The sequence below is a fragment of the Triticum urartu genome, chromosome 3 (assembly GCF_003073215.2).
Source record: "Triticum urartu cultivar G1812 chromosome 3, Tu2.1, whole genome shotgun sequence".
Lineage (NCBI taxonomy): Eukaryota > Viridiplantae > Streptophyta > Magnoliopsida > Poales > Poaceae > Triticum > Triticum urartu.
The window spans coordinates 146,179,022-146,201,839 of record NC_053024.1 but is presented as its reverse complement, the minus strand read 5'-3'; positions in this window follow the sequence as shown (position 1 = coordinate 146,201,839).

Here is a 22,818-nt window from a genome sequence, read left to right as displayed (position 1 = left end):
ATGATCATGTAGTTGACATTGTATTTGTGGCAAAGCCACCATTCATAATTCTTCATACATGTCACTCATGCATCATTGCACATCCCGATACACCGCTGGAGGCATTCACATAGAGTCATATTTTGTTCTAAGTATCGAGTTGTAATTCTTGAGTTGTAAGTAAATAAAGGGTGATGATCATCATTATTAGAGCATTGTCCCATGTGAGGAAAGGATGATGGAGACTATGATTCCCCCACAAGTCGGGATGAGACTCCGGACGAAAAAAAAGAAAAGAAAAGAGGCCCCCAAAAATAAAGAAGGCCCAAAGAAAAAAAAGAAAAAGAGAGAAGGGACAATGTTACTATCCTTTTTCCACACTTGTGCTTCAAAGTAGCACCATGATCTTCATGATAGAGAGTCTCCTATGATATCACTTTCATATACTAGTGGGAATTTTTCATTATAGAACTTGGCTTGTATATTCCAAAGATGGGCTTCCTCAGAATGCCCTAGGTCTTCATGACCAAGCAAGTTGGATGCACACCCACTTAGTTTCTTTTGTTGAGATTTCATATACTTATAGCTCAAGTGCATCCGTTGCATGGCAATCCCTACTCACTCACATTGATATCTGTTAATGGGCATCTCCATAGCCCGTTGATACGCCTAGTTGATGTGAGACTATCTTCTCCTTTTTGTCTTCTCCACAACCACCATTCTATTCCACATATAGTGCTATGTCCATGGCTCACGCTCATGTATTGCGTGAAGATTGAAAAAGTTTGAGAACATCGAAAGTATGAAACAATTGCTTGGCTTGTTATCGGGGTTGTGCATGATTTAAATATTTTGTGTGGTGAAGATAGAGCATATCCACACTATATGATTTTATAGGGATAACTTTCTTTGGCCATGTTATTTTGAGAAGACATAATTGCTTAGTTAGTATGCTTGAAGTATTATTATTTTTATGTCAATATTAAACTCTTATCTTGAATCTTTCGGATCTGAACATTCATGCCACAATAAAGCAAATTACATTGAGAAATATGTTAGAAAGCATTCCACATCATTTTTTTATCATTTACCTACTCGAGGACGAGGAGGAATTAAGCTTGTGGATGCTCGATACGTCTCCAACGTATCTATAATTTTTGATTGCTCCATGCTATTATATTATCTATTTTGGATGTTAATGGGCTTTATTTTTCACTTTTATATCATTTTCGGGACTAACCTACTAACCGAGGCCCAACCCAAATTGTTGTTTTTTGCCTATTTTAGAGTTCCGCCGAAAAGGAATATCAAACAGAGTCCAAACAGAATGAAACCTTCGGGAACGTGATTTTCTCAACAAATGTGATCCAGGAGACTTGGAGTGGGCGTCAAGAAACAATCGAGGAGGCCATGAGGCAAGGGGCGCGCCTACCCCCCTAGGCGCGCCCTCCACCCTCGTGGGCACCTTGTTGCTCCATCGACGTACTTATTCCTCCTATATATATCCATGTACCCCCAAACATCCAGAAGCACCACGAAAACCTAATTCCACCACCGCAACCTTCTGTACCCGAGAGATCCCTTCTCGGGGCCTTTTCCGGAGCTCCGCCGGAGGGGGCATTGATCACGGAGGGCCTCTACATCAACTCCATGGCCTCTCCGGTGATGTGTGAGTAGTTTACTTTAGACCTTCGGGTCCATAGTTATTAGCTAGATGGATTCTTCTCGATCTTCCTGGAGATCTATTAGATGTAATCTTCTTTTACGGTGTGTTTGTCGAGATGCGATGAATTGTGGGTTTATGATCCAGATTATCTATGAACAATATTTGATTCTTCTTTGAATTCTATTATGTATGATTGTTTATCTTTGCAAGTCTCTTCGAATTATCAGTTTGGTTTGGCCTACTAGATTGATCTTTCTTGCAATGGGAGAAGTGCTTAGCTTTGGGTTCAATCTTGCGGTGCTCGATCCCAGTGACAGTAGGGGAAACGACACATATTGTATTGTTGCCATCGAGGATAAAAAAGATGGGGTTTATATCATATTGCATGAGTTTATCCATCTACATCATGTCATCTTACTTAAAGCATTACTCTATTCTTATGAACTTAATACTCTAGATGCATGCTGGATAGAGGTCAATGTGTGGAGTAATAGTAGTAGATGCAGAATCGATGCGGTCTACTTGTCACGGACGTGATGCCTATATACATGATCATACCTAGATATTCTCATAACTATGCTCAATTCTATCAATTGCTCGATAGTAATTCGTTTATCCACCGTAATACTTATGCTCTTGAGAGAAGCCACTAGTGAAACCCATGGCCCCGGGGTCTATCTTCCATCATATTAATCTTCCAACACTTAGCTATTTCTATTTCCGCTTATTTTACTTTGCATCTTTATTTCTCTTTGTCATAAAAATAGCAAAAATATTATCTTATCATATCTATCAGATCTCACTCTAGTAAGTGACCGTGAAGGGTTTGACAACCCCTTTATTGCGTTGGTTGCGAGGTTATTATTTGTTTGTGTAGGTGCGTGGGACTCGAGCATGATCTCCTACTGGATTGATACCTTGGTTCTCAAAAACTGAGGGAAATATTTACGCTACTTTAATGCATCACCCTGTCCTCTTCAAGGGAAAACCAACGTATTGCTCAAGAGGTAGTAGGTAGCAATGCATGCCTTAAGATCCAGTTAATGCTAGGCAGACCAGACAACAAGAAGTGTACAGATCCAAGCTTGTGTGTTTCCAAAGCCTTATCATGGATCTCTTTGTACATGTTTGCCATGGAGTTGTGGTCTTTCTTCTTGGTGGCATACACATCCAAGTCATCTTCATTTTCTTCGGGGGCATTGATTAGCTTGGCCCATTCTTCAACTATGGACTGTTACCTGGTACCCTCAGACATCCATGCTATCCTTCCATTTGGATAGAAGTGGGCAGTGGATTAAAACTGCATGATCAACTCATCATTCCATTTTGTGAGCTTTTGTCCAATGAACTCATCTACTCCACCTGCCTTAAAGCTGTCATATACTCCTGGGAAGTGATCTTCATTCTCCTGGATGTATTCCCAATCCACCCATTTCATGTCACACACAATGGGCTTCTTGTCATGCAAAATTGTCTCATAGAAGTCTTGTTGTTCCTTTGTATGGAACCTATAGTCAACTGCAGTCCTCCTCCTAATAGCATAGGGATCAGACTGTCTCCACAATCTCAGTCCTACATCTTTTCTGATGTGCATGTCCTCAGCGACTGGATGAGCATCATTATGGTCAGGAATTTTGGGCTTCAACTTCCTCAAAACAAGAGAATCATCTTCCTCTTCTTCAGCTTCAGGCACTGGGGCCTTGTTTTTTTTTCCTCAGCAGGTATACTCTTGGTGTTCCTCTTGGGTTTTGGGGTTTTTTTGAGCAGCAGCCTTGGGAGCAGATTTGGGCTTAGATGGAGCAGCCCCTGACTTAATTGCATCTCCCATAAGCTTCTGAGACTTGGGAGCTGGTGCAGCATCCTCTTCCTCCTCCTCTTCTTCTGGATCTCTCATAATGGAGGATCTACCAAGTACTCTGGCAGTGGTCTTCTTGACCCTTTCCTTCCTCTTCTTTCCTTCTCCAACAACCTCTTCAGCTGGCTTGGAGGTTTCAGCAGTTGAGGCTCTCACCTTTAAGGTTGGCACCCTCTTGGCAGCACTACAAAAAAAAGACACATCCGTGACATTTTGAGCCAAACGATTTTTTTTTGTCATACATATGATACTTCTATGACGATAATTATGACAAAACACGGTATCATCATAGATGTGGTGGGCTCCTACTTCTATGACAAAAAATCATGACAGAAAATGGGCTTTTCGTCCTGTGCGGGCCGGAGACGCAGCTGCATGACATTCTTTGGGCCATCCATGACGGAAAAAACCGTGGTAGAAGCGAGGGGGAGGAAAATTTTGGGGAGTTCCCAGTTACGATGGGAGGTCGGGGGCCAAGCGATGACGTTTCTCTCGTACACGTACGCGCGTGTGTGCGAGGCGTTGGCTCTAACTGAACCCGAGCGAGGCGTTGGGCTCTAACTGAACCCGAGCGATTGCACTGCAGGCTACGCGTTACTGAACCCGAGCGATCGATCAACGGCTGTTAACTGAACCCGATCGAGCGATTCCTTTGCTACTGCTGCTAACTGTAGCCGATCGATGGGATGAACAGTGAGCGTTGCGGGGGGGGGGGGGGGGTTGGATGAACAGTGAGCGGTGGTGTTGCCTCTGGATGAACATGACCCCGTGGTGTGGTGGAGGGCTGGATGAACAATAGACGGTGGAGGGGTGCCCGTGGAGGGGTGGATGAACAGGACCCCGTGGTGTGGAGGGCTGGATGAACAGTAGATGGTGGAGGGGTGGTTGAACAGGACCCCGTGGTATGGAGGGCTGGATGAACAGTAGACGGTGGAGGGGTGCCCATGGAGGGGTGATTGAACAGGACCCCGTGGTGTGGAGTGCTGGATGAACAGTAGACGATGGAGGGGTGGTTGAACAGTAGCCGGTGGAGTAGCGCGCGGTGGAGGCTGGATGAATAGGAGCCCGTGGAGGCTGGATGAACAGGTGCCTGTGGTGGCTGGAGGAGGTCGACGGTGGAGATGAACAGTATCCCGTGGAGTCACGTTTTGCGGTACGCCACACCCCTCCCGATGAACAGGACCCCCGTTTCGACCGTAGCGCTCCAACACAAGTCCGTTTCCTCCATTTTGCGGTACGCCACACCCCTCCCGATCAACAGGACCCCCGTTTCGACCGTAGGAGGTCCATTTCCTCCGTTTTGCGGTACGCCAGACCCCTCCCGATGAACAGGATCCCGTTTTGAATGTGGCCGGTCGAACACAAGGCCGTTTCCTCCGTTCTGCGGTACGCCAGGCCTCGTTTCCATCGCCTGTTCCGTCCAAGCCCTCCCGATGAACACGACACATTCCGTTGCCTCCCCATGAACACGACGCATTCCGTTGCCTCCCCATGAACACGATGACGACGCTGTTTCTCCGTTCCGACCCAGCCATGTACACGAGCCCTGGCCGTACGTATGCGCGAGTAGGCATTCGAGACCCCGCCCGTATGTACACATACATGGCCGTATTTTCTTTCTTGCACCCTGGCCGCTCTACGTACGTGTACATGCTACGTGTGCACCTCTACTACGACACGTGCGCGCCTCTACATCGACCAGTATGTACATACACGTGCGCGACCAGAATGACAACACTACATACGCTTCGACCAGGTGGGTCCCGACTGTCAGGCACTTCCTTGCCTGCGAAGATGTAGCTGGTCGGTCCCAGCAGTCAAGAGGCGAATCGTTTTGTTTTTTTGCCCGGATACACTTCCTTGCGTGCGAAGATGTAGCTGGTGGGTCCCAGCAGTCAGGGGGAAACGTTTTTTTCATGAAATACGGTGGCCCGTCCGGTGGATCCCGCTATCAGGTGGAGGAATAATTATTTTGCACGTAATAAGGAGGCACTTCCTTGCTGCGGCCGTGGACCCAACTATCAGCCTCTCAACGTACAGTCCACGTCCGATGGAAGCCGTTCCTTGACCACGTTGACCACGCCGCGCCGAGAGCACCAGGGCAGTGGACAACGACGAGGCCTAGGAAGGGGACGACGTGGAGCCGGGGAAGACGCGGCAGTGGATGCCCACGCGTAGAGGAGTAAGAGGGTTCACTGGTTCGCTGCGGTGTGAGGCTGCCGTCGTCGCAGAATAACAGGGGGTGTGGGTGAGTAGAGGGATGCCCTGGCCAGCGGTGGGAGTAGTAGGGGGCGGTGAGGCCTCCGCCGCATCGCAGCCGGCCACTGGAGGCAGGAGAACGAGTGACGACCGGCGTTGGTTTGGGCGGCTGGAGCAAGAAGACCAGAGGTTGAAGAAGCACTACCGCCGTTGGATGGACATCGTACGGTCACTGGAGCTAGAATCGTGCATATTGACTTAGTTGACAAAGCCCTCCGTCCCCGTCAACTTAGTAGGCCCACAAGTCAGCCTGGCACTATATTGGGTCCCAGCTAACAGGGGGAGTACTCATTTTTTTATGCGTAATAAGAAGGCACTTCCTTGCGTGCGAAGATATAGCTGGTGGGTCCAAGATGTCAGCAGCGGTAACATTTTTTCGCGAAATACAGAGGCCCTTTCGGTGGGTCCCTGATGTCAGGTGGAGGAATCATTATTTTGCGCATAATAACGAGGCATTTCCTTGCGTGCGGCCGTGGACCCAGCTGTCGGCCTCTCCACGTAAAGTCCACTTCAGATGCAAGTCGGTCATTGACCACGTTGACCGGGCCGCGTCGAGAGCACCAGGACGGTGGACGACGGCGAGGCCTAGGAAGGAAACGACACGGAGGCAGGGAAGACTCGGTAGTTGTTTCCCACGCGGAGGGGAGTACGACTGTACGAGGGTTTACTGGTTCGTCTGCCGTTGCCAGATAATAACAACAGGTGTGGGTGAGTAGAGGGATGGCTAGGCCAGCGATGGGAGTACGGTGGGGTGGTGAGGCCTGCGTGGCAGCAAAGCCGGCCGCGGGGAGGAGGGAGCAGGCAGTCCCGCCGGCGCCTGTTTGAGCGGCTGGAACAGGAAGAGCAGAGATTGAAGAAGCACGACGGCCGTTGGATGGCCATCCAACAGTCACTGCTTGTGCGTCAACCACTTTTTTTAAGAAAGCCTCAAATCTGTGGAAAACAGCATACAGCCCATCTGCCATTATTTCTAATAATTTATAGCCCATTTGCTAATTATTAAAGTTTTTTTGGAGCCCATATTCTTTTTGTTAGCATTACAACCCATATTGTGGCCACGGTTAAAAAATTATACGAAATTTTGCATATTTCGGTGCGGTCCGAACTGTTTTTAATCCCGAAATTTCGACTCACATTCAAACTGATTTTAAAAATAAATGTATATCAATATAAAATCCAACAAATTCTCCACACATAAAAATTAATGTAATTTCAGATCTCGAAATGAAGAAAAGATATTTGAAACTAATTGCCGGTTTGATGTGTTTTAAAAATGTACAACCCATTTCTCATTACTGATGGGCCATTTTCTCGGCCAGCCGAATGAAAGCTCTCCTCGTCGTGAAAGATTTGCAGCCCAACAGGCTTGACAAAGCGACTTACTTGGCAAATCACAAAAAAACTGGGCTGTGGCCGTGGACCCAACTGTCAACCTCTCCACGTACAGTACTCTTTCGATGGAATGTCGTTGACCACGTTGACCACGCCGCGCCGAGAGCACCAAGGCGGTGGACGACGACGAGGCCTAGGAAGGGGACGACGCGGGGCCGGGGAAGACGCGGCAGTGGATGCCCACGCGGAGAGGAGTACGTGGGTTCACTGTTTCCGCTGCGGTGTGAGGCTGCCGTCCCCGCAGGGCCTGGCTAGCGGTGGGAGTAGTAGGGGGCAATGAGGCCTCATCGGCAGCACAGTCGGCCACTGGAGGCAGGAGCAGGCGGTCTCCCCGGCGCTGGTTTGGGCGGCTTGTGCAAGAAGAGCAACGATTGAAGAAGCAGCATGACCGTTCGATTTAAATCCAATGGTTATTGCTGCTAGAATCGTTTGTTGACTAAGTTGGCAAGCCCTGCGTACGCGTCAACTTAGTAGGTACATAGGTCAGCCTCCCAACCGGTGCGCCCCAGATGTCAGTGGGAGGAATCATTTTTTTCGCGTAATAAGGAGGTAGTTGATTGCGTGCGGCCAGGCCAGCGGAGGGAGTAGGGTGGGCCGGGGAAGCCTGCGCGGCATCACAGCGGGCCACAAGAGGAGGGAGCAGGCAGTCCCGTCGGCGCTAGTTTAGGAGGCTGGAGCAGGAAGATTAGAGATTGAAGAAGCACGTCGGCCGTTGGATGGACATCCAACACTAACTGCTGCTAGAATCGTGTGTTCACTGACAAAGCCTTGCGTAAACAAGTCAGCCTCGAAATCTGTGGCATGTACAACCCATTTGCTATTATTTTTATAATTTTTACTCATTTTCTAATTCATATGGAATTTATTGCAGCCCGTTTTCCATTTTTAGAATTGCTGGCCATTTTCTGGTCAGTACCAGGGTCAAAAAATTAACTAAATATGTGGGAAATTTGAAAATTCGCAAATTTTTGCTAGGGAACAAAATATTCTTAATCCAAAAATTAATAGCCATACTAAAACAAATTTAAAAATAAATTAGTATTATGTCATGTTAAATCCAATGAAATACGTATAAGATATTAGTGAAGAACAAAAACAAAAAAAGAAACTTATATCCCATTTGCTATATTTTTTTTGGAATTTTCAACCCCTTTTGATATTACTTTTAACAGACATTGACCATACTCTTAAGCCAGGCCGGAATGCATCCCTCCTCGTCTTGAAAGATCTGCAGCACAGTAATTCGGAGAAAACAAATAGGCCTAGCTTGGGTATTCTTCAAAAAGAAATACTGGGCTACCTTTTTCCCAAAGAACTGGTGCATGAGCATTTAGCTTTATTTATTTACTTACTTACTTATTTATGTTTAGGGGACCATGAGCATGTACCTAGGCCGGATTCATGTGAGATCCTCCCTTCCAGTTAATTATGGGCTTCTCTATTGGGCCTTCATCAGTGGGCTGCATGTTATCAACAAGTGGAAAATGTGTTCCGAGTTTCAAAAAAAATGTGTTCTGTACGATAAATAGTATGCGCTACGTACGGTACGGGGCACTAAAGGATTGAACCGTGCAACGAGTTCCAAAACATTGTGTTTGTCATTCTAACAACACATTTATTCAGCCAACAGACGAAATATACTACTGATTATACATTGAAAACAGCAGCAGCAGCAGCAACCGGGGCTGGGGGTGCAACAGAAGTAGTAAGCATGCCAGAAGAGTGAAGACGCAACTCTCTCTTCCAAACCAAACATCAGCCATCATTACAAAAGGGCTACCAAAAAAGAACAAGTGTATGCATCAAACTAAATAAAGATCCTACTACACCAAGTGTACGCATTTAACTAACTGCCTCAGTTAGACGTTACTATTTATTTTTTTCCGAAACGGAGGCAAACGAATTGCCTCATCGATTAATTAAGAAGAAGAGAATTGCCTGGTTAATCTATGGAAAACCGGGCTAAAACCGAAGACGTTACTATTTATTAAGCTGCACTGGAGTCGCAGATGGAGAGGAGTGGGAAACTTCACTGGTTCGGGTGCGCGGCAGCACAACCGCGGTGGTTAGAAGGGAAAACATAAATTGGACACGGCATTACTTTTATAAGAGACCTGCGTTTTATACCCCACAGTAGGCATACTAACAAGTTCACACACAAATACAACAGAAAAGGTAAACATTCATATCAAACTCAGGTTCACAGGACACGTTCATATCCATAGCCAACATTCACAATCAACAACTCAAAAGATTCATATATACACAAGCTCAGCATATCTATGTATCCAAATGATTGATAGATCACACAACAATATTCATACATAATTTACAAAAAGATTCAGATATACGCATGTTCACTATGTTTATGCATCCAAATGATTGAGATCACAACCAATATGATCCATGGACGAACTTTAATTACCTAGGGTACAGACTGGTAAATGGTGTTTAATCGGAGGTACTTCTTGCTAAAATTAGTTCTTGTACGAGTAAACTTTCGAGTACATAAGAGGCAGCACAGACAATCTGAACTTTTCTTGTAGGTTTATCCTCAAATAGTGGCCTCGTGCCCAGGGAGGTTTGAGCAACTTGGCCACTACTTTCATCCAACCAGTTTACTGGGTCATCTTGGTCCTGTATCTCACCAAAATTCTACATTGAAGACGAGAAACGAGGCGGTAGAGAAAATGAACCACCCAAATTTTTTGTGTAGTTCAACTGAAATGGAGCATCCTTGGCGTGCAGACTGATTAAGTGCCCGATGAATATACGCGTCAACCAACTTGTCTGGAATCTTTAGACTCCACGCCATATAGTTCGCTACCATATGTGCCGATAACCAAAAGGCACAAGTTGGGACCAAAGACTGGACTGTGTTTTTCTGGGCTATGCACCAAGCAATATTTTTGGCGTTCACTCTCCTAACACTTGGAGTTTGAGAATTGGTTGACGCCGGTTGATACTCGAATGAATATAGGCACTTCTTGTCAACATCGATGCTTGTTTGAGTGAACTTTGGAGTACATAGCAGCAGCATAAATACCTGTCCATCTGATCATTTTGTGCAGTTCTACTGAAATCACCCAATGTAATGATTTGCCTGCGAGTTCAGGCTCCAAATTACTCCTTTATGAAATCGGCAAACAGTAGCACAATACCAAATTACCAATACATATGACAGGCACAATAATTAGGATAAAGACCAGTACCAACCTGTGTGAGGTAGCATATCAATTACTATTTCCTTTGACTGGAAGCCGAGATAAGCCAAGCGACTAACAGCAAAGGAAGAAGGCATGCGGAGTTTAGTGACTGACAGGAAAGGACGGAAGCTGTCGAGGAAATGAAGCACCCAAAGTTTTTGTGCAGTTCCACCAAAATCGAGCATCTCTATTGGCACATATATTGAGAGAGTGAGATTACTGTAATAGTGGGACTAGTTTATGAAACATACACTAACAAATAGAAGCACCCTCATTATCTTAATGGGTAAAGTTAGCAACATAGTAGTCTTGCTTAAAGAGAGGTATTAGTTTATTTAATCAGTGCCAATTAGCTCAACTCAACACTCAAAGCATTGCCATTTATCATAGGTTGCAAAACATTAATGTGCAAAGATAAAGGAGTTTCTCATGACAGTAGCACGATACAAATAGAGATGAGAACAAACTAATATGGATGAAGGCCTTAGGACCGTACCAACCTGAGAAAAAAAGCTTATTCATGTAGTCCCATAAGAGATGATAAAGCACTCACTAGAATCACACAATAGTATATATTTTTGTGCACTTCAAATGTATGGTTGAAATCACTCTTGTTTACCAGTACTGAGATTATATCGAAAGATTATCAAGAACTTCCAGCAGAGTTAAAGCACTGGCTAGGATACAGTTCATTGTATTGTCTTGTGTAGTTCCATTTAATGTATGATTGACACAACATGATCCCTGTTTGCACAAGTAGGAACAAGGTGAAACCTTCATTAGCTTAGTGAGAAAGGATAGGAAGACATTAGCATATTACTCAACCAGTAGCAGCAAATTCATGATGGACAATACGCAAAACATTGCCTAATTGAACCAATGGCAATAAATTGACATGCAAAACAATAGCACTATTATGTCATGACACTAATAATATTCCCTCCCTGCTGCACCACATGATTCACCTCCATAGACAAACATACACACGTCCATGATTCAGCATAGGGTCCTACTAAAGATTTGTTTAACTCCAATAGGAAAATTAGGCAGTAATAAATTAGTGGTACTTAAGTAGTCCTAATTAATTAAGTGAGACAACAGAAGTGGAAGGGCTCCCTAGAGGATCGTCTCACATGTAAGGTAGTCGTTGCCGGAGCCCTTGAATGGCCTCGACTAAGGCCTCTGGCTTCAGCAAGATCACCTTGGCACTGTTTATTCTTCTTCTTCCTCTTCATGCTCTATTTCTATTTCTCCTCGCCAGTTGGTGAAACCAAGTACATGATTGGCCTTCTAATTCAGAATTGGTTTTGTCAGTGAGGGAGTACAAGTGTACTAGTAAAAACAACATTATTTTCTCATGGCAGTCGGAAAATAGAGATGAACACATGCATTAAATATCATTCTTACCTAAAGGAAGGTTATGGCGCCAATATGGATGATGAGGATTGGAACACAGATCTCCCTTTGTGCAGTTCCACCAAAATGAACCAACTGTTCCATTCTGACATTCTAGTTAAACAGCACAAAAGTCACTTCTTTTAAGAAGAGTTTTGTGCAGTGCACCAAAAGGTCACAACAGCAACCAGGTGAATTGGATATCCCTGTTTGCACAAAAAGGCACAGAGAAAACAGTCAGAGTCTCAAACAATTACAGGCAAAAACATTTGGCTAAACTTGTCATGGCTTATAACAGTGCGTGCACCAGCAGTCCAGCACCATGTACGTAAACATGGGCATAAAGTGGTGATTCATAGTTTGTTGCCCCGAGAAACAAACATCCAAGAAACATATCTGGTTGGTCCCATTTTTGTTCACTCTAGCCACCTACTCCTATGTGTGGATAGCAAATCTAGTCCTGATCATACCACTATGTACAGCGTTACCCCTATATTTCCCTTTTCGACCAAGAGACCGGTTGGATGACCAGTCTGTACTACTTTCACCCCCTTTCCTACCTATTTGTACCAAGTCCGATGTACATACTAAATTCCCCCACCCCCACTTTATTTCTTGTTTGAACCAAGTACTCCCTCCATCCGGAATTACTTGTCATCAAAATGGATGTGTCTAGAACTAAAATACACCTAGATACATCCATTTCAATGACAAGTATTTTTGGATGGAGGGAGTACAAGATTCGACACCATGAAGTAGCTTTACCTCTAACAATAGAAGAAAAAAATATGTGACGTTGGACCATCCGATCGAGAGGAGCTGAGAGGTAGAAAATGATGCACATGTAGTGACGTAGCGAGCTGGGGAAGTAGAGCTAAGGCGGTTTCGAACGAAGATATACCTGAAAGTCGTCGGGATGTGGATAGGTGGGCGGCGGGAGGCCGGATCCGCCCACAGGAAATGATGAAGGGATCGGAGGACCTCCCGTGCCGGCGCTCGGCCAGAGATAACAGTGCGGCCGGCAGCGGGTCTCCTCCCTCACTGTCGACGACAGCCTAAACGCTGCCCCTCCTCCCCTTCACTGGCGGAGGGGGATACGTCCGGATCTGTAACCAGCAGTGAGGATAGAAAGCTAGTGTTTTTTGAAGGGAGAAAGACAGTGTTACTACCCCTATCTTGTTCAAAATCTGGAGAGGATGAGAGTGTGTGAATAGAGCAACCCTAGCAAGCAAGCGCGGAGGCTCCGACCTATATATACGTAGTGAGCAACCATAGCAAGCAAGCAACCCCTATATTCATCAACTCATACAAGACCGAGAAATTTCATTACTACAACGCCCTCTCCCTCGCGGACTGAGCTCTGGTGCCTTAACTGCACCTGCCTTTGGCTGCATGACAGGAGGGCCAACCACCTGTTGGGCCCACCTGTCATGGACGCAAAGGCAGGAGCAGTAAGTTGAAGCTTTCGCTATCCCTCCCGCAAGAGGTGGACGGACATGCAGCAGTGGATTCGATATTGTAGAAGTAGGAGTAATCATTATTGTTCGTCTTCTCGAAGAGGCGAAGAGCCAAGCGCAACCCGAACGTGGCAGTTGTGAACGCTCGCGTGGTGCGGTTCCTTGGAGTACTAGCCAGGCTCTTGCATGAGACAAAATTGCTATTGTTTAACAATTAAACTCCATTATCCATTGGTTGATACTCATTCTGCATAGGTCCGCACGCTTAGCACCGTTTCCTCCTGGGGTCACCAATGTTTATTTGGTAATTAATAGCATTGCATGCAATGAACTAGCCATTGCAAGTCATTAAAAGCATGCACACCTCTCATCTCTTATTGGTTGATATGTCAAGAAACAAGAAACAGGGTAGAAGTTAATGCACCGCGCCTAAGTGTTTTGGGACTATTTGGTTTTCGTAAGGCTGGTCATAGTGGGGAGTAACTTAGACTAGTGTCATGCATATGACACTAGCCTAAATTACTACCTTCATAATGCAAAGTAACATAATAGTAGTATTTTAGATGGCTTCATTTATTAGCTTGTAGACTCATCTTATCTTGAAAAGTGCTATGTTATAGTAACATATTATGTTACCACCTCTCATTAACATATTATGTTATCTTGAAAAACGCTATGTTATATTTTAGATGGCTTCATTTATTAGCTTGTAGACTCATCTTATCTTGAAAAGCGCTATGTTACTAGCTAAGTTACTCCCACTATGGCTAGCCTAAGATGACTTACACACCTAGGCGGAGGGAGTAGTATAGCCCTGTAAACCGGAAAGGAGTATTTGCCTTTCTAGAGATTTCAACAAGTGACTAGACTACACCGTGTGCGGTACTCCCTCCCTTTCGGTTTATAGGGCTCAAATCTCAAATCTCATGAACCAAGGCATTTTGCGATTGGAGGAATGTATCTCGTACTTTACAAAACTACCCTAATTAAACTCATGCATTAATTACATAGTTCTCTCATTTTCCTCTCCGCCTTGGTCGCGACGCACAATATTGAGCACTCCTATATGACTAGCCGCTCTATCTACCTGCGGGACATTTCAAAGCATCCGGGCCCGCGTGCCATCCACCAAATCACAGCGAGGTGCTACAGTCGAGACTCACCTGTAACCCCGGTGTGGCCGTCATGACCCGTCATATCACAAAACCCACACCTTTACCAGCAGTGGTAAGGTGGCCTCCAAGTTGGACTGGACGAAGCAACCATCATTTCACTGGACGCTCGTTCAAGCCCTTTCTTCCCTTTCTTGAAGAAAACCTCACTCCAGGCTACTCACTTCTGCCATCTTTCTTCTGTACCGACGAAGGAAAGGTGGGCGAATCAGTTATGCTGCTATATTTTCATTCCAAGAATCTTCTTTTTGCGAAGCACCGACCGATTCTCACATCCTATTATTTTCCCATTTTCATTGCGATTGTGGTTTACTTTCGATTGCTTTTTGTTTGTCAGCTCATTGATGGATCCTGGAGCACTAGGCAAAGAGTTGCCGGCGGACAACCCACTCGAGACAGCGATCTCCAGGAAGCAAGCACCGACCAATGAGTTGACCATGTTGGCGGGCCAACCCATGGAGATGAAGAACTCCAGGAAACAAGCATTGGCCAAAGAGTTGAGGACGTTGGTGGACGAACTCCTCAAAGGAAGTTGGAAGAACGGCAAGGGCCCCACCGTTCCTACCCCAGGAACTCTGATTGCCACCTATGTGAGGCTCAAGACCGAGTTTGAGGAGATAGTCGCCGTTGAGAAGCAGTATTCCCCTGGCAAGGTGATGGCCCCCATCGAGGACGAGGAGATGGCCCCCGGAGGGATGAGATCCCCTGATGAGCTGCACAAGGTAAAAATAATAATGGATTATTACCATAGTTGTGGTTTTTGATTATTTGCAATGTGCTTGCTAATATGTTAGGGTTGTGCAGGTGCCGGTGGACGTCCTTGATGATTCGGATGTCGTGGCCCGTCCTGTTGGCATCGCCCCGGAGATCGATTCCGATGCCGCTGTCCATCCTGTGGACATCGCCCCAGAGATCGATTTCGATGTTGCGGTCAGTCCTGCGGACATCGCCCCAGAAATCGATTCCCATGCCGTTGTCTGTGATGTGGTCATTGCCCGAGAGATCAATGACAAGAAATAGTTGGTCGGGCTAATCCTTCAGGGTAGTTTGCATTGCCCTGTGTTTAATTACCAGAACGATGCGTGTTATCAAACCATCTTAGGGCTAGTGCACTGTCTTGTGTGGGCGGATCTTGCTACTTTTGTTTGATAGTGAATCATGCGAACCCTCCCCGTGTTATGGAAACAGGTGTATCCTCACAAGCTTTTGATGTAATATATGGCATGATTAGATGTAAGTTTGAACCGTTTATCATATCAGCAGGGCTTGTTTGATGATTCTTGGTGTTAGTTGGCTAGCTACTGTGCGAGCTATAGTACTTGCAAAACACTCACCGAAGAGAAACATTGGGGCTGATGATCTCGTGGTACGCTTATACTTATCCCTCGTCGATCGACCAATAGCCCTAGCTCCTAAAATTGTAGGCTTAGCGATCGATGACCTAGGCAGGCTAGTTTGGCCTAGTGGGTTGCAGTGATATGACGTGCAACACAAAATCATACCAGTGCAGAGACGTACTCCCTCCGTTCCAAAATAGATGACCTAGGTGGGCTAGTTTGCCCTAGTGGGTTTCAGTGATATGACGTGGTAGAGTGCATCCAGTCTTCGCGTGTGGTAGTAGTATTGCGGGTACAGTAAGTTTTCTTGAAGAATCGGAATTGAACGAAGTCATGATGGTTCCTTCGTCCGAACAACTTACAGTGGGAAAGGTTGGGCCTGCGATACGAGCGGGGTAGACCAGGATAATTTTGTGCATGGCAGGTGGACCAGGATGGTCGACGTCCCACATGTCGGCGAATGAAAGTATTCTTTCCGATATAGAGGACGAGCAATGAGTATTCATAGTTTATTTTTGATGAAAGCTATTTTCTCCACTGTTACGACGGAGGAGTGTGAAACACGGCAGCCTAGTGAACATGGCATGTGCACCACCCCCTCCTTCCTCATGTAATGCCCAGGTTACAGCTTTTTCTCACTTTCTCTCTATCTATTTCCTCTCAAATGTTTTTTACCTTTCTTTTTAAGACACAATTGTTTTTTATGCCTTTTTTTAGAATTATTTTTTTATACCTAGGAGCACGTGTAGAGACGGGCACTTGCAGAGCCCACTCCTTGACTTTGTCAATGCCTCTCTCTCCTCCACATAAGGAGTACTACTTGCTATGCATGCATGCGGCGGGCAGCTGGTGTCTTGAGGGGCTAGGGCGGTGAGAGCGGGCTCCGGAGTGGTCCGGACTCTAGCATAATTTTGGTTTTTACAGTATTTCTTTCTCCATTGACAGGTAGGCCCGCGTAGATAGATAAAGAACACGAGCTGATGAGCCGCATGCGGACTGTTTGACTGGTCAACCAGACAAATACGGAGCTATACGCTGAGACAGTGACCGTATAATCACCGTATCTTGTATACAATGATCAAAGTGAGCTATCAAGACAAGTTCGATGACCGCCAATGCATTTTACCCGGTAAGAAATGACCAGGATTGAAGGGGAATCCAAATTTGCTTCATCTTCTGTCCTTGAGCTCTTGACAAACCAATGCACTATATGGTTGTCCGGCCACTCCACCCCAGAGCTCTCACCAAGCGTCGTTCATGCCACCGCGCCGCACACTAACCGGTAAGGCAGCGATGGCATCCCACCGCGCCGAGTTCCTCGCCGCCCACGACCGCACACAAAATGGTAGGGAAGCAATGGCATCCCGCCGTGCTGAGTTCATCGCCGCTCGCGACCTCACAACTATGTGGGAGGAATTTGAAGATGCCAAGGCCGAATGGGCGGTAGAGCAAGAGGCGGCCAAAGCCGCACAGAGGGAGCGGAAAAGTCAGAAAGCACTCAAGAAAAGAGAGGCCCGCCGCCGCAAGAAAGAAAAGGACGCACGCACTGCTGCGGAGAGGTCGGCGGAGATCCAAGCACGGTGGGGTGTCGCCGAGAAAGCCGGGAAGGAGAACGATGGCGTCTGGCCAGCATGTGAGAAGTAGTAGTACTAGTAGTTAGTGTGTGTGTGTGTGTGTCTGAGTACGAGCATGTACCAGTACTACTAGTTACTACTGTAGTTTTTAGAGCAAATACCAGTACATTAGCCTAGACTAAATGGAAAAATTCCTATCCTAAGCATCAAATGGCCTCTATTTCTCTATAGGAATAGAGATGCATGTCATCTCACTTCCTATGATTTTCATATTCCTATCCTATGAAGGAAAGGAGGCCTCTGTTGGAGTAACTACTGTAGCTAGCAGTACTGCTGGTACAGTAGTTTTCTTCAAGAAGCGGAATTCAACGAAGTCATGATGGTTCCTTCGTCCAAGAAACTTCAAAGTAGAAAGTGGGCCTGTGATTTGACAGCTCATTAGTCATTATTAACTGCGGCGCGATGACCTGGGTAACTCCCTTGGAGTTCTGCGTGCATGGAAAGTGGACCAGGATGGTCGACGTCCCACATGTTGGCGAACGGAAGTATTCTTTCCGATATCGAGGAGCAAGGAAACCGCGTGGTATAGTATCACTGCTGATTGGTTCGCAAAAAAATAGTATCACTGCCGATTTATAATTATTTTTTATTTTTGATGAATGCTAGCGTTTCAACTCTTACGACGAAGGGTGCCAAACACGGCACATGCTGGATGTCCCACACGTCAGCGAAAGGAGTGGGACATGAACAGCGTGGTAGAGCCCAGCGTAAAAAATAGCGTGGTAGAGCGTCTCCACTTCTTCCACTTCTGGGTCGGAGACCACACATAGTAGTACTTAGTGGTATGAATGATACAAAGTGCGACCTGGAGACAAAGACACATCTAGTTGGAAGGTCTTGGGGCATACACGTAAACAAATATAAAAGTTAATATGTGCCTCCAACTAATATAGTAGTAGTAGAGTACTTAGGCACGTACTCCATAACATCACCGTGCATTGCACGTACAACATTTAGTGGTAGTACGTAGTAAGAGACAAATGCCTCCCAAGAGTTCCCTTCTCGACCTACTTTTGGGTGTTTGGTAGAGTGTATGGAGGGTGCATGAGTCCACACTAGTTTAGCACAAATACACTAGAAGCATGCATGAAGAGAGCATGCATGAAGAGGGGTGTTGAGTTGAGCATGCATGAAGAGTGAACAACTATGCTGAGACGAGAACGCAACCAAACACACCCTATATGCCACGCATGTTCATACCATTTGTGCCTTTCTACTTCACTTACTATGCTACATTACTCAGGTTCGTACGTCCACTTCTGGGTACATGTTCGTCTTGTAGTTCCAGTCCCACGTGTTCTTCATATAGATGGAACGATCCTTGCATAACACGTGCACCTTGATGCTAGATGTCTCGCGTGTTGGCAAAAGGATGAACAAAGCTCACGTAAAAAAATAGAGTGGAAGAACATAGATTCCAGACGACCGAGAAGGAGCAAGGAACCTCGTGGTGGAGCGTCTGCACTCATAATATTTAATATTATTCAGCGATATAAAATTAACCAATCATCTCCACAGTGGACTGGAAGAGTACGAAACACGGCAGCCCAATGTAGTATCATACTAGTACATGGCTAACCCACGCTATCACCATATTTCTTGGCTTCCGTGCGATACCTATCTCTAGTAATCTAGCAGCCTGTACCGGTCAACCCTTATATAGGAGTGCTAGCACAAAAAGATGCATGCATGACCACTAAAATTTCCATATTAAAGTGCAGCTCCGGCGGGAGTATGGCGTATGTTGTTTCCTTCGGCCGGCCCATGGCTACCGGGCGACAGCGACCAGAGAAGAGGCGGCGGAAGGGGAATGAATGCAGCTACTGTTTGGGTTCGCCTTCCGGCTTAAATAAATGCGCAGCATCACGTGTACCCGCGGGTGCACAAATTGTAACATACGTGTCTGCTTAAGTGGGCGTCACGTAACTGGTGTGCATGTGAGAGAGATTCTGAGAGACAGAGTGCGTGTGTGCGACTCTACTCTTCGGACATGTACTCAACCTTTTGCATCGGATCTAAGTATAATGGTAGTTACTTTAGCTAGTGATTTACGTGGCCATGTTAACGTGGTTGTGTCAAAAAAATGTCAACAAGCAAGATTCTCATGCATTGCACATAACATCAATATGCATTTTTTTTACAGAACACCTGTTGTGATTGACCCATGCAGGAGTAATCCCATGTGTAAAAACTAGTGATATCTCAAGAATTTTATCGGAAAACTGGTATCTCGAGAATGTCATCGAAAAAATGAAAGATGAGAGATAAGGCGAGGAGGAGTGGAGCGTGGTGGTGACTGGTGGTCGGAATGGGCGGAGGCATGGGGATGGACGGCGCCGGCGGCAGCGGCCACTGTCGGATTTCGGGTTCCGGTAGACCCTTGAGGTTCGAACACTAGGGTGCGCGCGGAGATTTCGCCTCCTACCTACCTGCACCCCTCCGCCATGCTAGGATCAAAGCTATGAAAAGAACAACACAAGGGACACAGGGTTTATACTGGTTCGGGCCACCGTTGTGGTGTAATACCCTACTCCAGTGTGTGGTGTGTGGATTGCCTCTTGGGCTGATGATGATGAACAATACAAGGAAGAACAGCCTCGCGAGGGTCTGTTCTTGGCTGGGGCGATGAACTGATGGGGGGAGTTCAGCCACCTTTCTCTCTCTCTTTCTCTCTGCTTCTCACCTCTCTAACGAGCCTCCTTCTTCCTACCACCCAACCCCCTTTTGCTCTGTGGGTGGCTGGTCCTATTTATAGAGGCCCTGGTTCTCTTCCCAAATATTGAGCGGGAAGGGAGCCAACAATGGCGGGCTAATTTGAAAGGGGACAGCAAGTATCAGCTATCCTGACAAAAGTAGTCTTCGCCTGCGCAAAGCTCTGGTGATGACGCCGTCTTGGGCTCCACGGTGACCTCCATCTCGTAGTCCTCCTGGTCTTGGTCTCGTTGCACCGAAATGGCAACCTTTGCCTGATGACTCGGTACTCCGCGGCTGCGCTTGCCCCCTTTGCACCAAAGAGGAAAGGAGGACGCTGTGCGGGCTGGCACCCGCCTGGCGCCCTGAATCGTCATGGCTTGCGTCACGGGCACCTCGCGAGGTAACCCGCCTTGATTTCTCCGCCTCCTCGTGAGCCAGCCTGACGAGGACGTGCCTGAGGAAGCTCTGTGTCATCCGCCCCGCGAGGCTTGGCCCCTCGCGAGGGTCTTGAGTTTGTGTTGGTGAAGATGGGCCATGCTGGGCCCCCCTTTGAGCCATGCCGCAGGCCGCAGGCAGGCAAGTCTGGGGACCCCCATTCCCAGAATGCTGACAGCCACCATGCATGCTAGATTGTTCCAGGGACTTATTCCTTTTTTAATTGCTGAGCAATGAGGTTGCGAGAGATAATGATGTGGAGAGAGGTGCCGTTATATTTTGTAAAATTATCATAGTTTGCTTTCTATCCTCAGATATAGATCATACGGTTTGTATTACAAGATGGCAGGCACACCATCACCACCAACTCGTTTTTTATAAGGGTACAGATGATAAGTTTGCTGACTACTAAAGTAAAGTGGAATTTGCCCATGTTATGCAAGTAAATAAAGGTGATTGTTTATCATGCGGGTAAGGTTGGATGAAGGGTGGTAGGAACAAATGCTCTGCCTAGAGCATGTGTGTGTGAGATGGAGTCTTAGTGTGTGTGCATGTGTGAGAGAGAGAGAGGAGAGAGAGATGGAGTCTTAGTTTGTGTGTGTGAGAGAGAGAGGGAGAGAGATGGAGTCTTAGTGTGTGTGGGGGGAGGGTGGGCGTGCATGCTTGCGTGTGTGTGTGTGTGTTTGTGTGTGTGTGAGAGAGATGGAGTCTTAGTGTGTGTGTGTGTTGGGGGGTGCGTGCGTGTGTGTGTGTGTGTCGCGGGGTCCTCTGTGGAGGATGTAATTTAAGTGTGCATGGATTTCATCATAGAGAGGTGATGTGTATGACAGAGGCCACTAACGATGGGGTGCGAGAGAGAAAATGCCCGTAGAGAGGGAAGAGAAGGTGTGTGCGCGTGAGAGGAGTCGATTTCGAGAGAACGTGTTTGTTCGAGAGACACCGAGGAAGACTACTATATATCGATGGTGCATGTAGGCAGGAATTAAACTAAGGGATGGTATTATTGGTTTCCGGGATATAGGGGAAGAGTGAGAGGCGGGGGGGTAGCTAGAAGGAGATTGTTAAGTGTGAGTGTGTGTTTTACCCATCCAGGCGGAAGTTATGTGCACAAAAGAGGAGAACGATTCGATGTGGCATTAGGATTGAGGGTAATTAACTACGTATGGAGACATAATGACCTTGAACGTGCATGTGTGAGAGGTATACATGTATACGTGGGATGTGTGTGTGTGCGCGCATGCATGATCGAGATAAAAGAAAGAAGACATAAGTCATAAGATCAACGACATGGGAAAGACGGATCGGTATGACAATATGCATGCATGTGAGAATGCATGGAAGAAGTCCCGACAATTGAGCATGTGTTTTTGTCTTTAAGAGATAGTGGCGTGGGCTGGAGCATGCATCTATGGCGAGCAGAGGGAGTGAGGCGCAACGATTGTGCAAAAGAGACCAACCTATAAATGCATATGTATGGAGAGACATATATAGTATGGGTGATAGGAAGCAAGACTCTGTGCGAGAAAGAAATGTTGACGGAGAAACTACAGATAGATACAGAGATGGAGATGCTAGCTAGAGGGACATCCGCTAGTTTGGGTGTTGGAGATGACCGTCGAGTGGTTCAAAGGGTGAAGTTACATATGTGTGTGAGAGGGCACTTGATTGCATGTAGAGAGAAACATATGTAGTGTGCGTGATAGGAATCAAGAGTGAGGGCGAGAAAGAAGGTTGATGGAGAAACAGATAAATAGAAAGATAAAGATGCTAGCTAGTGTGCGTTAGAGATAGGAGTCGAGTGGATCAGAAGGCTGGGTTATGTGTGTGGGTGTGAGAGAGATAGAGAGAGGGTGCGTGTGAGTCACATACAAACATATATCAAAGAGAAATGAGATCCAGAGAGACGGAGTTTTGTGTTTGCGAGAGATAAAGATATTTCACAATGAGAGTGATAGCTAGAGAGACATACGAGTGAACGCAACATATCTCTAGGGAGAGAGGGTGTGTGTGAGCGACATACAAGAGAACAATGGAGAAATATGAGACCCTGGGAGACAGAGTTTGTGTTTGTGTGTGAGAAAGAGATATTGATGAGGAAGAGTCGTAGGTTCTCATATCTAAGGAGCGAAAGACATCTCTGTATGAGGGGTGTGCGAGTGGCACACATGGGAATAGTAGAGAGAAATGAGACCCCGGGAGACAAAGTTTTGTGTTTGTGTGAGAGAAAGAGATTCCACATGGAGAATCATAGTTAGAGACACATAGCAGGGAGCGAGATATACTTAGAGAGAGATAGAGTGATGAAGGTCGAGGGAGAGAGTACCGTCAGTGTGTTAT